This window comes from Aythya fuligula, chromosome 10, assembly GCF_009819795.1.
Source record: "Aythya fuligula isolate bAytFul2 chromosome 10, bAytFul2.pri, whole genome shotgun sequence".
Taxonomy (NCBI): Eukaryota; Metazoa; Chordata; class Aves; order Anseriformes; family Anatidae; genus Aythya; species Aythya fuligula.
In genome coordinates, this window is record NC_045568.1 from 19678749 (window position 1) to 19691424 (window position 12676).

The following is a 12676-nucleotide window of genomic DNA, read 5'->3' on the forward strand; positions in this document are numbered from 1 at the left end:
TTATTTTGGATTACTGAGCAGTCTCCACCATTGTATAAATCAGAATGAGATTACACAAATAACACATAACATTTATATAACGTTTCATAACATGCGGGATTCCTTCATACGCTGCTCAAGTACAACAGTCCTGGCTCCTCCAGACTCCGCTTTTGCTGTTACATCCAACACTAGAGCATAACCAGGACAAGGAAAGGCAGCACCTTTCCTGACCTCTCTGCACACACTGGTCTGTCCTTGGGGCCATCCTCCATCATATGGGAGCCAGGTGTCCTGAAGGCACTGGGGGCAGTGGTACTGGGTGGCTGTTTGGGACTGGGCTGGTGCAAGACACACCCTTAGGAACCCTGCTGCTGCCCAAGCCCCACGGGCCAGCACGAGGGTCTGATCCCAGGGTCCCTGCATGCCCCCGAGCTGCTGGGGGTGTTTTCCAGCTGCCTTTTGGAGCTGGGAGCTGTGCTAATGAAGAGGTGCTGCTAGGCAGCAATGAAACCTCCGAGCAGAGGCACGTTGAATGTGAACCTGTGAGCAGCAATAAACGCGAATCCAACCTGCACTAATGTTAATTGTCATTCAGTTTATATCGATGTGCAGTTTATTAAACCATAAAGCAAGGCAGCAAGCACAGAGAGCAACTCTAGAGATAATTAAACATAATAAGGGTTTCACTTAATCCCTCAAAACCCAGGGGAGGCACAGTTAAGGCTGAGTACCCTGTTTGCACTGAAAGACACTTTTTGCACAGTCATTTAAAAGCACTTCCCCGTACGATATTCCAGGACAGGGGAAAAGGTAGGTCCCACCTTCAGTTCTGCATCCAATTTTTGCTTTTCTTTCTGCCTTTAAATCACTCTGCTCATTAAGCTCGAACCCTGACTTTCAAAGCAGCTCGTGCCTCATTATTTGCGTTGCAGTGACAAGTGGAGACCCCCACCAGCGACCCTGGGGAAGGTCCCAGCGCAGGACGGCTGCTGGTGGAGCAGCGGTGAGGGGGCTGCAAGGGGCACGGGTGGGAGCTTGCGGGCTCAGCTCTCTGCCCAAAACACTCTCTTTTCTTGGACGAGGAGGGTCAGCGAGGGGATGAGAGGAGAGGGCGGACTGGGCAGGTGGAGGGAGGCAGCTTGGGAAGAGTGAGCACAATCACGGCAAAGCTGGCAGCGCTACCGGAGGCAGCTTCGGAGAAGCGGTGAGGTGTCCAGCACCGCACCGGGGGGACTCTCGGCTCCCCGGCTGCTGGCACCGGGACTGTATCGGGCAGCGCTCGACCGGGGGGAGCCGCCCGGTGCCCGGCCGAGCCCCGGCGGCGGTGCTGCGGGGAGCGGGGTGGGAGAAGGGTTAAGGGCGGCCGCGCACCCGCCGCTCCTCCGCCCGCCCCCCGTGCACGGCGCAGGTTTGGGAGGTGGGGTTTGCGCCGAGCTGCCCGGCTCCCGGCCGCTGCCGCTCAATGCTGCGGCCGCGGGGCTGCTGCGGGAGCCGCGCACCTCGGGGCTCCGCGCACGGCGGGCAGGCAGCGACCACCGAGCCCAGCACAGCACAGCCCAGCCTAGCACAGCCCAGCATGCCCCCTGCCCCGTCCAGGTAAGCGCAGCTCAGTGCTGGGAGGAGGGAGGCAGGTTGGGGAGGTGGAAATGAAATCAGGGATGAAGGAGAGAACCGGCGGCGGGGTGCGGAGCGCGGGGTGCGGAGCGGTCCCCGCGATGCCGAGCGGCTCGGGGAGCGCCGCCGCCGGGGATGCTCCTCGGGGATGCAGGAGGAGAGCCGGGGTCGGGCAGAGCCGGCCTTTGCGGGGCTTGGGGGCGGCGGTGGGGAGCGTGGGGCTGGGGCCGGGGGGGTGTGCGCGGCTCTGCCGCCGGAGGGATGCTCCCTGGCAGGCTGGCAGAAATGCATGCATAACTTTTTGCTTGATGCAGCCAGCGTTCTCCTGCTCGAGTTTTGGCTTCTTTGGCTTTCTCCTGGCTGATGTTGCTTCCGTGTCGTGAGCAACATAATGCAGCATGTTGTTTTATTTATCCCAGACAGGAGTGACTTGCTCTCTAAACTACAAATTAAACGATGCAGCTTGCATAACAAGTGGAAATAGTTTGTATCTTACATACTAATTATCCATCACCTTTTAGACTAAGCAGGGGCTGGTTTCTGCGAGGAGGGTTTAATAAAGCAGCCTGATGTCTTGCAGCAGTGCATTCATTTCCTCTCTCTGGATTAATGTGGGCAAAGGATTAAGAGCCAGCATGTTGATTAGGCACCCCGAGGTGCGGGGAACACGGGGAACATTTGGCTGTGGAGAGGAGCCGGGTTTTGTCTTTGCTCTTGCACATTCCCCTGTTTACGTGGCACGGCTCGGGACCCTCGTCCTAGGATGTCGATCGCTCCGCGAGGGCAAGGACCTCCGTGAGCCCCCGGCCGCCCGGTGCCGGAGCCTCCCCGAGCTCCCCGGCGGCCCCGAGCATCCCCGGCCGCCCCCCGCCGCGCTCCGGCCCCGCTCCGCCCGCAGCTGCGCCCCACGCGGCCGTGGGAAGCGGGGCCCCGCTGCTGCGCTCGGGGCCAGCCCGCTCCAGCCTCTCCTCCTGGAGCCCCTGCTGCTGCCTTCCCGGCCAGCACACTCATTTGGCTTCTTTGCTGGACCCAGCGAGCTCGCGTTTTTTTACCCTGCGTTTGTAAGTCCCTGAAAACTGCTTAAATGGCTCTTGAATAATCCTTCAAAGTCACCTCCCCCCTTTTAATCTAATACCAAAAGGACTTACTTTACATGGCTAATCCCTCTTTTACTCGCTGTACAGCCTCATTTAGGGGTGTGCACACTGCTAATTTTCCCAGAGCAGCCTGCTTTAGACAATGGCTTCTGCTGGGTGCAGCAACCTCTTCCTTGCCACGCTCAACTCTGAGCTGAGCTAAATACCTCTGCCGGGTTTTGCCTGATTTCGGGAGGTTTTTCAGCAGCTCCCACCAAGTGAACGCACCCCTTGGAGGAAGCTACACCAAAAACTTTGTGTGTCCTTGTAAATGGCACCCATCACGGGGCTCCTGGGGGGCTCCTGCCCCGAGTGTTAGCCAGCCTGGAGGCGTACAGCGCGGTGTGCCTGCTGAGAGCTGGAGTTGAATGAGCCTGGCAAAACTCGGGTGACTTGGGAATTTCCCCGTGCGTACCTGCTGCAGTGGAGCTGAGCTTTCTTCTAGTCCATCCACTGTCCCCAGAATTTTAAGCTTGTTCTGTTCTACCTGAGGACAAGCTGTATGCACTGGATGCGGAAGACAGCAGAAGAGAAGCTTACCTTGCTTTACCTCACTTCTCCCTTAGCATCCAAACACTAAACAGAATGAAACAATATTTCTTTCTAGCCTGAACTGTACATGACTGGTGCCCTAGTGCATTATCAGTGATGTCTGGATCCCCACAGCCCCTTGCCCGAGGTCCCCATGGGTTGAGACAAGGAGCAGTGTGCCTTCGGTGTGCCCTGGGTGGTGGGTGGTGGTGGGTGCTGGCACCCCATGCTGGACCACAGAGACCCCTTTGGCAGTGGTGTGGCATAAGCCCTCTTGGATGGTCTGTGGGACATTCCTTGTGGTGGCTGTAGGTGCATTTTGAGTGTTAATCCCTCCACTGGGTATTTCCCTAAGTACCAAATTCCAGCACCAGCTGTGGAGCATTTGTTCCAGAGGCAAAGGCAGTGGCACTGCAAGACAGCAAGAGGCTGGTGAGAGAACCCCCCTTGGCTCCCAAATTGCACCTCCTGCTGTACAGAGAAGTATTTCTCCTTGATATCCACATCTGATCCTCAGCCTTTACAGTTTGTGGGATTAACATTGCCTTGATTTAAAATATGTGTCTGTGTTAACTTGTCGGGGGCACCTATGAAACCAGGTGTAGTTGTTAAGCTCCTGTAGAATTTTGCCAAATTTGCAAAACTTTAGGATATATTTTTTTATATATTCTGGCACCAAGTAATTTATTTCCCTTGAATCAGGGAGTTGGCTTTGTCTGACAGTTCTGCTTAGTTGGCTTGATTTAAAAACAAACAAACAAAACCCACACCGGGAGTAAAGATGAGGCAGAGCCGAAGGCATGCCAGCCCCAGGATACCCAAAGCACAGCTTTTTCATTTTTTCTCGTGGTCTCGGAAAGTGGAGCCTTCTGGAAGCAATGTTGCCCCCAGAGGGCTCCGCACAAGTGGGGTCGGGGCAGCTCCCCTGAAGCCCCCCGAATTCCCCCCTTGACCGCAGCCCCCAGCCCAGGCACCACAGCAGAGGCTGCTCCTGCGTGCGGGTCCTCTGCTGTGTTTGAAAGTTCATAAATCATCACAGCTCTATTTTTAGCCAGGCTAGATTAGAACAAGTCTGGGTTTTCTTCCCATACCTCTGTCCATGGCCTAGCGTGACCCAGTAATGTCCCTGTAAAAGCTGTTTTCGCATTGCCTTTGATTTTGCTTGTGACCCGTTGCTCAGCCTTGTTCTTACACAGAGGACGGGCTTATTTCAAGCAGGGCTTGGTGCAACAGTTGGGAGTTTTCCTTCAAATGCAGAAATTGTGAGTCTGCTGCTTGCTGCATGAGTGATGCGCAGCCCCTGACAGGAAGGTAATCACAAACCCAGGGAAGTAACATGAATCACATGAAATCCACAAATGTCAACTCCGGAGCGCTAATCCAGGCGTGCTGCCAAGATTTAAACTTGCACACATCTTTACTGTTATCTGCTACAGTGGTTAATCAAATATAAATATGAATATCATGACAGTAGTGATTCATTCTTTTTATTATTAGCAAAGCAAATATATAATGATGCCATCCACCCAATTTAATGTTTCATGAGAATACACTATTCCCTGTCCCCTACAATCATCCACCCAAAATGCTGATATTAAAATAAAAACTCTCATGTCAAATCTGCTTACAGTCTTAGCATAAACAAGGTTCGTGTTTCATTATGAGCTAAGACAACAATATTTTCTGCACCAAACAGTGTTTCCAGTACTGTATGTGTTGTACTTGGGAAATAACTTCATTCTTTGCTTTTCCCTGGATACAAGCAGTCACTTTTTATCTTAATCTGTAGGATAAAAATCTGTTTCAGCATGACAGCAAGAAAAAGAAAGAGTTTTCTTTCTTTGAATTGCTGAGTTAAATCACTGAAAGTCAGACCTTCTGGACCAAGAGGGTCAAAGCAGTTTAAAAACAATTAATCTGGTGTTGTAATCCATATTCATGATTCATATTTAGGAAGTTAAAGCATAAGGAGCAAGTTTGGACTCTGCAATGTAATTTTTTTTCCCTGTGATATCTAATCACAGCATAGCTGTATCAGCATTTGGACTTCAGTAAGGTAAGTGACACGCTTACCACTTAAAAAAAATAAATGATGTGGACTCAAGGAAATAATCTACAACTATTATATTTTTTAAATTGACTTTACAAGGATTTATTTAAAACTGTGTTAAACAACTATCAGTTTCAAAAATGTGCTTCTACAACACTTATTTTTTCTGTTAATCCTTCCATAAGCTCCCAGTTGATCAGCAGCTGATGCTCTGTTACTTGAAAGTTGGCTGGAGATGTCTCAGATATGGCCAAACATCTTTATTAATGAATAAATGTTTTGATATTTCCAGTACCAAGCTCTCATAAAATGCATTATGGGACATTTAAAAGTCATTCCTGAGGAATGAGTTCATAGTTACTTGGGGAGAAAAAGTGAGTTGAGCAAAATCAGATCTCCATCAGGGCTCCTTGAGTGGTACGGCAAGGGGTTTGAGCATCGACGTGCAGACAGAACACAAATAAATTTTACCATGATGGTACTTTACCATCTTTTCTCCTTGTTTTTCCAGAGGCTTTGAGACAGACTTCGGTGGGACTCATTGGACATATTTGTTATTAGCCATCTCATTTGGACTTTTCCCACTCTTCTTTGCAGAGTAGGCTGAAAGACCAACTGTTAGGCTTTAAGTCAAGAAGCCAACATGCTGTGATGTTCCTTCTCCCTTCACAAACCTTGTTCACCAGTAGCATGGTCCAAATTTGTGCCCTTCACACCTCTACCAGTGTCCCTGACCAACGTGCTGGGAGTGGCAGGGGGCTGCACCCAGCAAAGGGACACTGCCGAGCTGCTGGGACTTGCTGCCTTACAACAGAGTCACGTACGGGACCAGTGAGGTCTTGGGCAAAAGATGTGATTGCAGTGGGCATTTGTAACTGGTCAGGAGGCAAGTGAGTCCTGAGATGACCTGATTAAATTCCAGATTGGTTTTCTCTTCTCTAAACCCTATCTGTGTAAGAACTTTTTAGGCCTCGCACAAAATCTGTGTTTACAATTTATTTACATAAATGTTTAGCCAATGAAGAGATGCAGTATTTAAACCCAATCTACATAAGGTTCAGCGGGTCATCTTAGTCAATTAGACTAAGAAAGGGAATAAATACCATACTTTGTGTTTGTAATAGAAAAACCTGTATTATGAATGGTAATTTAATTTTCAAGTACTGAATAGCAATAACCTATCAGTATTTTTTAACAGAACAGTAAGTGCATGGTTTATTAAACTGGTATGCAGATAAGAGGGTATTATTTGGGAAGACTCACAAACAATATCATACTCAAACAATTAAACACATTTCCATCTCTATGCTTCCAATAATAGGAATGTGAAAACCCAACTAGCCATCTGTGAAAGTCAACAGGGTATTTAGTGACTGCTGCTTTCCCTGCTCATGGCTGTATGTTAATGGTTCTGATCTCCCATTTGCACTTATTTTTGGTGATAGCTGTAAAACCCTGAGCAGAGATCTTTTCCCAGTTTGATTCATAACCATGTTTTGGGCCATTTCCCCCTTTCTGGGCTTTGCTAATTATCAGTCAATAGAAAAACTGGGTTCTGCTCTGAACCCTGAGGCTGGTTCTGTTACCTCAGCTGTTCTAGGTTTGTACCAGGTTTATGTCAATAATCTTTTACAGTCCAGTTTCATACATTAGTGAAGGACATGTACTGGTGGGTCAATGGCAAAATAACCATCCCCTATGGCTTACTGCTGCAGTGCTGAGCTGCTGTCAGGCAGGCTTTACACTGCCTGTTGACATCTGGGTTTCTGACACCATCAAGAGTGTGAATTACTTGCTGAAGTGCTGCATCTTCCACTCCTGGATCTTGGGTGGGACTACCATATTTTATACAGCACATGTGTGAGGAACCTATTGGTGGTGGGCTACAGACAATGCATAAATTTATTTCATGTGGTTCCTTCTCCATATTATTATCTGAATAACTGTACTTTGTATTTCTGGTGTGACCCACAAGATGTGTTTGAGAAGCATGTTCAGTACTAAGCAGATGAGGGTGCTTCACCTCCTGTACAGAGTAGCAAATAGCTTTCATCAAATAATTTTTTTTTTATCACTACTACCCTGCTCTTGTGAAATGGAGGCAAAAGCTCTGTATCCTGTCATGAATGAATGAATGAATCTTCTTGGTCTTTGTCTCCCAGTCTTTTGAAAAAAGCTTCTGAACAGCACTCAACTCCAAGCTCTAAAAAGAGTTACTTAGCATAAGAGCAGAACATTTGCCTAAGAGGGTTTTAGTCCAAGAATGACTTTTCATATTTAATTGATCTGTATTGTTCAATTAGGGAGATGTATAATGCCCTCTGTTGTGCATGTATAGCTTGAAGGAGAAATGAATGAAGTATGAAGTACAGCAGAAGAGTAATTTCAGACAGAATCAGCTCTTAGCAGTGTACAGCACTGGATTTCTGTTCAGGCCTTGATATGCACGAGTAAATATGAATTGTGTAAATACATCAGATTGGTGATTTCTCCATGCAATTTATTTGGGGTTAGATTTGTTCTTATTCTAGCCACATTTCAGTAACTTTTTTTTTTTTTTTCCGTGTCTTAAATGTTTTCTGCTCAGAATAAACGGCCTATTGTATTTCATTGTGTTTTGCTTCTAAAACAGCTCGCTGGGGCTCTTCTCCCCCCGGCCCCTTGCAGGACTGTGCCACTGAGAATGGCAGTGCCCACCCTGGGCTGAGCCTGATCCCGCAGGGGCAGCACTCAGCTACCAGCCTCGTCTTGTCACTGTTGCGCTCTCACAGGTTTGGGAGGAGGATTTGGGGGGATTTAGGGAGGCTGCTGCCCCTCCCAGCTGCTGCAGGAGCCTATGACCCCCCGCACACAATTTCCCCTGTGTAATTTGCTCAGGATTTGTAATTCTGCAGAACACATACACAAGCGCATTGTTTTTTTCCTCGACATGTTTCCTCCATCGGTGCTGTGATTCTTTACTAACCCACAGAGCCATTCTGCTCCACAGTTTACCCCAGCTTTGCCCAGCGTTTTGTACTTGCTGCTGTCTTCACTCACACAGCCCGATGCAGCAGGTTCTCTCACCCGGCACTGCCCGCCCTGCTCCTTCCCAGCTCTTTTGATTTCCACACAAGATGATTGAGACCTCACGAGGCTTCCTCTGCTGGAGCCAGTGCAGTCAGACGTGCTGTTAGAAAGTGCTGATGATTCACGAGAGATGATTTTAGACCTGGCAGAAATCAGTGACCATGGGTACTGAGCGCCCAGCAGGTACGGAGCACCTGTCCTGGGAGGTGCGTGGCATCAGGGAGCCTTGTCGGTGTGCAGCTCTTCCCTGATGATTTGTAAGAAGGCTTTCTGGGGATATGCTCGTGTCTTAAGGATGCTCAGTGTTAGTCTGGGCTTCCAGAAATCCACATAGAAATCCACGCTGCTTTGCCAGCTCTGCTTTCTGTGGGCATCTGTCAGTGGCAGGGTAAGGTTTGCAGACAGGAGGGACAGGCACTGAGCATCCTTCCCTCTGACCTCTGCCTCCACAGCTCCCACAGGTGCTTCCCACTTAGCCCTCCCATATACACCCTGTCATGCTCTTTTCATATACAAGGTGACTTTCTGCTCCCAGTTCCTTCACTTGGGAGAGGTGGAAGATGCTTTAGGAAGATACCCCTCTCACCATGGGGTGATCCGCAGTGCTGAACTAAAGCACTGCTGTCCCCCCTCTTGCAGGCACGGAGCTGTGTGAGCAGGGCTGTGGTCATTCACACTGTTCTATGTTTCTGCTTCAATTGCTGCCTGGTTTTCATGTTGTTTGCCAGCACTTCCCACGATAAATATTAAAGGAACGTATCACACATTTTCTCCATTTTAACAGGGAGGCAGAGATGGAACAAGCAAATACAGTGCAATGCTGAGCACAAAGTTGGGTCCCTCCTGCAGAGCTGCAGTAACATGCTGGTTGGAGTGCAAGAATTGCTCAGGTGAATTCAGTGTTTGATGGGCCTCTTGTAATTGCAGATGGAGGGAAAAACAGTAGTCAGATACATCTGAGAATGACGAGTGCAGAACAGGGACTGACTCGATATTTTCTCAAGTCAAGTGGAAAAAAAGGAAGCCCAGTATGAGAAAGCTGAAAAGGTCAAACTAATTTGTACTTGGGTGATAATGGCTAATGCCACGATTGTTTATGAAGCTTGCAAAATCTTCCCAGTGTTAACCACGGTGATATATCTGTTGGTGATTTTGAGAAATTAAAAATGAAGCATCACTTGTTCCACCCTCTGTATGCCTTAATCTGTTTTGGTTTAGGATTCCTTTGAAAAGTTATATGTTCTTTACCGATTAGTTAAGATTAAATTTATTTAGTTCTCTTGACTTTGGTGAGCTGTGGCTGAAGGGAGATCTTTTTTAAACAAGGAAGATTAATAGTTAGCTTGATGAGAATATGGCTAAAAACCTGCCCATGTCTTGCTGCTTAGGCATTCTGGCTGGGTTCTGTTTGTTTATTTTGCTGCAGTCTTCTCTGTTTATTTACTAGGGAAAGTGGAAATTTTATATGCATGTGCAGCTCGTGCTATTAAAATAGGAATAAGTGGTGAGCTCCTAATTCCCCACACTGCCTTCTGCTTCCTCAGTTATTTATGCAGATTTGCAGCTTCTTTGAGTGGCTACTGGAAATGATGTGAATTTTCCTGGGATTCTGCTTTCTTTCCTGGGAGCAGCAGTGCTACCAAGCCACATAATTTTCTAGGAGATAACATGGGACTGTACCGGGAGTCTCTCCTGCCTCGTGTACAGCACAAAGTGTCGGCTCCAGAGGAATTCATTTGCCAGACTTATCACCGAGACATTTAATATCTGGAATGATTTAGTATATCAAATCCTGGAGTTTGGGGCTGAGTGTAGCTGCATTCGTCATTGTTGCAGAACCTTGACAGTGAACAAAAGGTGCTGCAGGGAACCATAACTCATGCAGCAAATTAATGGGTTCCTGGCTTTGCTTGCTCAGCTGAATGGAAGCTGGAAATGGTGTGGTCTCACCGGCTGAAGGTTTTCTTCAACAAGTGTGTGCATTAGGAGTTTGTGTGTCCGTTATCCCTGGGACAGATACTGGAAGTGTTGCCCTCCTGCCAACTGGCTGGGACTGGCACTTCTTGGGTTTGAAGTACTTCTCTAGGAAGGATTTTAAAGGAGAGGAAAAAAAAAAAAAAAAAAAAAAAAAAAAAACTTGTAAGCTGTTCTGGGAGCATGATGCATTTGTTTTAACAGAAATGTTTTTTTCAGTGTCATCCACAGGCAAAAGAGAACTTGAAGCCACAAGACCTGCATGCCAGTAATACTTACAATATTATTACATAGCATCACTGAGCATTTTGCCATTGGGAAGGGGTGTGCAATTCGAGCAGATATTTGATCACCTTCAGATGAAGGGTTCCCTGAGTCTGGGCTACTGCAAGTGAGGTTTGTCCATGTCTGAATTTATGCAGGCTGTTTTAAAACATAAATCTTTCTCCTGACTGTCAGCAGCCATCACATTTTAGAGTATTGGAACTTACCTGCCCATAGGGGTCTGCAGCTCCATGTCTCCCTGGCCCTGATTTTTGAGCTTATCTCTTTTTTCTAACTCTGACACCTTTAAGAGGAGATGAACCCAATTCCAGCAAAGGTGTTTTTGTTGTTGTTGTTGTTTTGTTTTGTTTTGTTTTGTTTTGTTTTGGGGGGAGGTGTTGGTTTCAATTCTGTTTCTTTCCTTTGAAGACCAGGTTTCAAGGTCATCAGTATTTTTCGAGAGTGTAAGTATAAAGTCCAACCATACTGCATGACTGCAGTGTCTCTTCTGCTTTTCTGCTTCAGTCTCCTGGACCACTGAAGTTAGAACCTGTATAGGCAAAGCCCGTCTCTAATAGCTCAGGAATACCCTCTCTCAGTTTGTTCAGTCCTGTGTAATTGAGAGCTGGCAGCCTTTGGCCAATCTCAGGGTGTATGAACAGAGTCCTTACAGTAGATTAAGTGATACATCACAGCTCCTGGGCAAACATTACACAAAGGAACCCAATCTGCAGCAGCTAGCATAAATGGAGAGCAGGGCAATCTTTGTATTGCTGTTTATTTAATTACTTCAGATTTGTTTCTCTGTAAACACTTGCCTGACCAGCCGTGCCTCTGAGTTTCCTCCTGAGCAGCCTGTGCTCATGAGATGATCAGAAGGTACTTAGAGAAACCAGACGTCTGCAGGCTCTGTTGCCTCTTTGCTTTGGGAGAGGAAAACTATGGGAATTAGAGAGAAAGTGGAAAAAAAGGGCAAAGCATAGAGCATAGCAGGAAAACTTCACAAGGCGAGGAAAAAAAATCTTCATTTTGATTTTTCTTCTATCCTTTACTTTAGTTCTTGTGTCATATACTGCTGTGGTGGCTCCATGCACATAGTGTCTCATGCCATGTCACTCATGCAGTTAGTGGTAGATAACATCTCTTAGAAGACTCAGTTATGGTTCTCCTCTGTCAGCAGAATTCAGGGAAGACTCCTTGCTTCAGAAGAGGAGGGACTGAGGGCAGTTAGCTGGACCAGCCCACTCAGATCTTCTGCCATCCTCTAGGAACTTCCTTCTTGCTGCCAAAGGGAAGAGGTTGCCCCTTCTGCCTGAAGAAGGCAGTGAGCACATGTTTCCACACGGTGCCTCAGTTTCTTACATGTCAGCATATGAATAGTCTTGGAGAGGACATGTGGTTCACGGGGTCAGGGACAGCAAGCCCCTTGCCTATCCTTGCAAAGACACTGAGCACCAAACCCCAGTGCGCCCCAGCTGGGCCTTCCACCAGTCAGCCTGTGCCCAACAAGATGTGTTACAAACATTTTCACTGAAATATTTTTTGCAACATGAAAAAACTCCAAGAGGAAAATCCTTCAAATCACATTTTAAAAGCATTTAATGTGGCACTGGAGCATTCTGCAAATTAAAGCCAGCCCTGGGACCAAACCCTCAACTATTAAGCTGCTGTCTTTTTCCTTCGCTTTCTGATGTCAGGAAGTTCTGAGATTTGTGGTGGAAGTGCACAGCTTTGTGAGCCAGCTAATGTTTGCAGTCATTTTTGGCATATTCAGAGACAGCAAGGCTACCTCTGATAGCCTGCTTGCTATCAGCACCCACTGTATCTCAGAACCATTTTATTATTATGATTATTATTGTATTTTAGAACCATTACCTAAAATATGGAATCACTGCCCCTAGAAAAGTGGATTATCCTTTCCTGGGTAGCTAATTTTATTTCACTCAAGAAAATTTGATTCATATTTCTGAAACATTGCCACTAAACAGCTTTCTAAGCAGAGTTGCAGTGCAAGACCAAATTAGATTCGTGTAGGGAGAAGGGAAATATTGTTGTT

The 12676-nt window shown here is 47.2% G+C and overlaps 1 protein-coding gene across 4 annotated transcripts in view; it reads left to right on the forward strand.

Annotated features, from left to right (window-relative positions):
- The first annotated feature begins 775 nt into the window (after positions 1-775).
- The window catches only part of CNTN4 (contactin 4), a 296910-nt gene continuing 285009 nt past the window's right edge, over positions 776-12676 (forward strand). For 2 of the 4 annotated variants that reach the window (XM_032193831.1, XM_032193836.1), the window contains exon 1: positions 1488-1578. The gene's annotated coding sequence lies outside the window, so the exon portion shown is untranslated. Of the gene's footprint in view, positions 793-896; positions 986-1487; positions 1579-12676 lie in introns of those variants that run through there. The other 2 variants (XM_032193834.1, XM_032193833.1) reach the window with 2 other exon arrangements.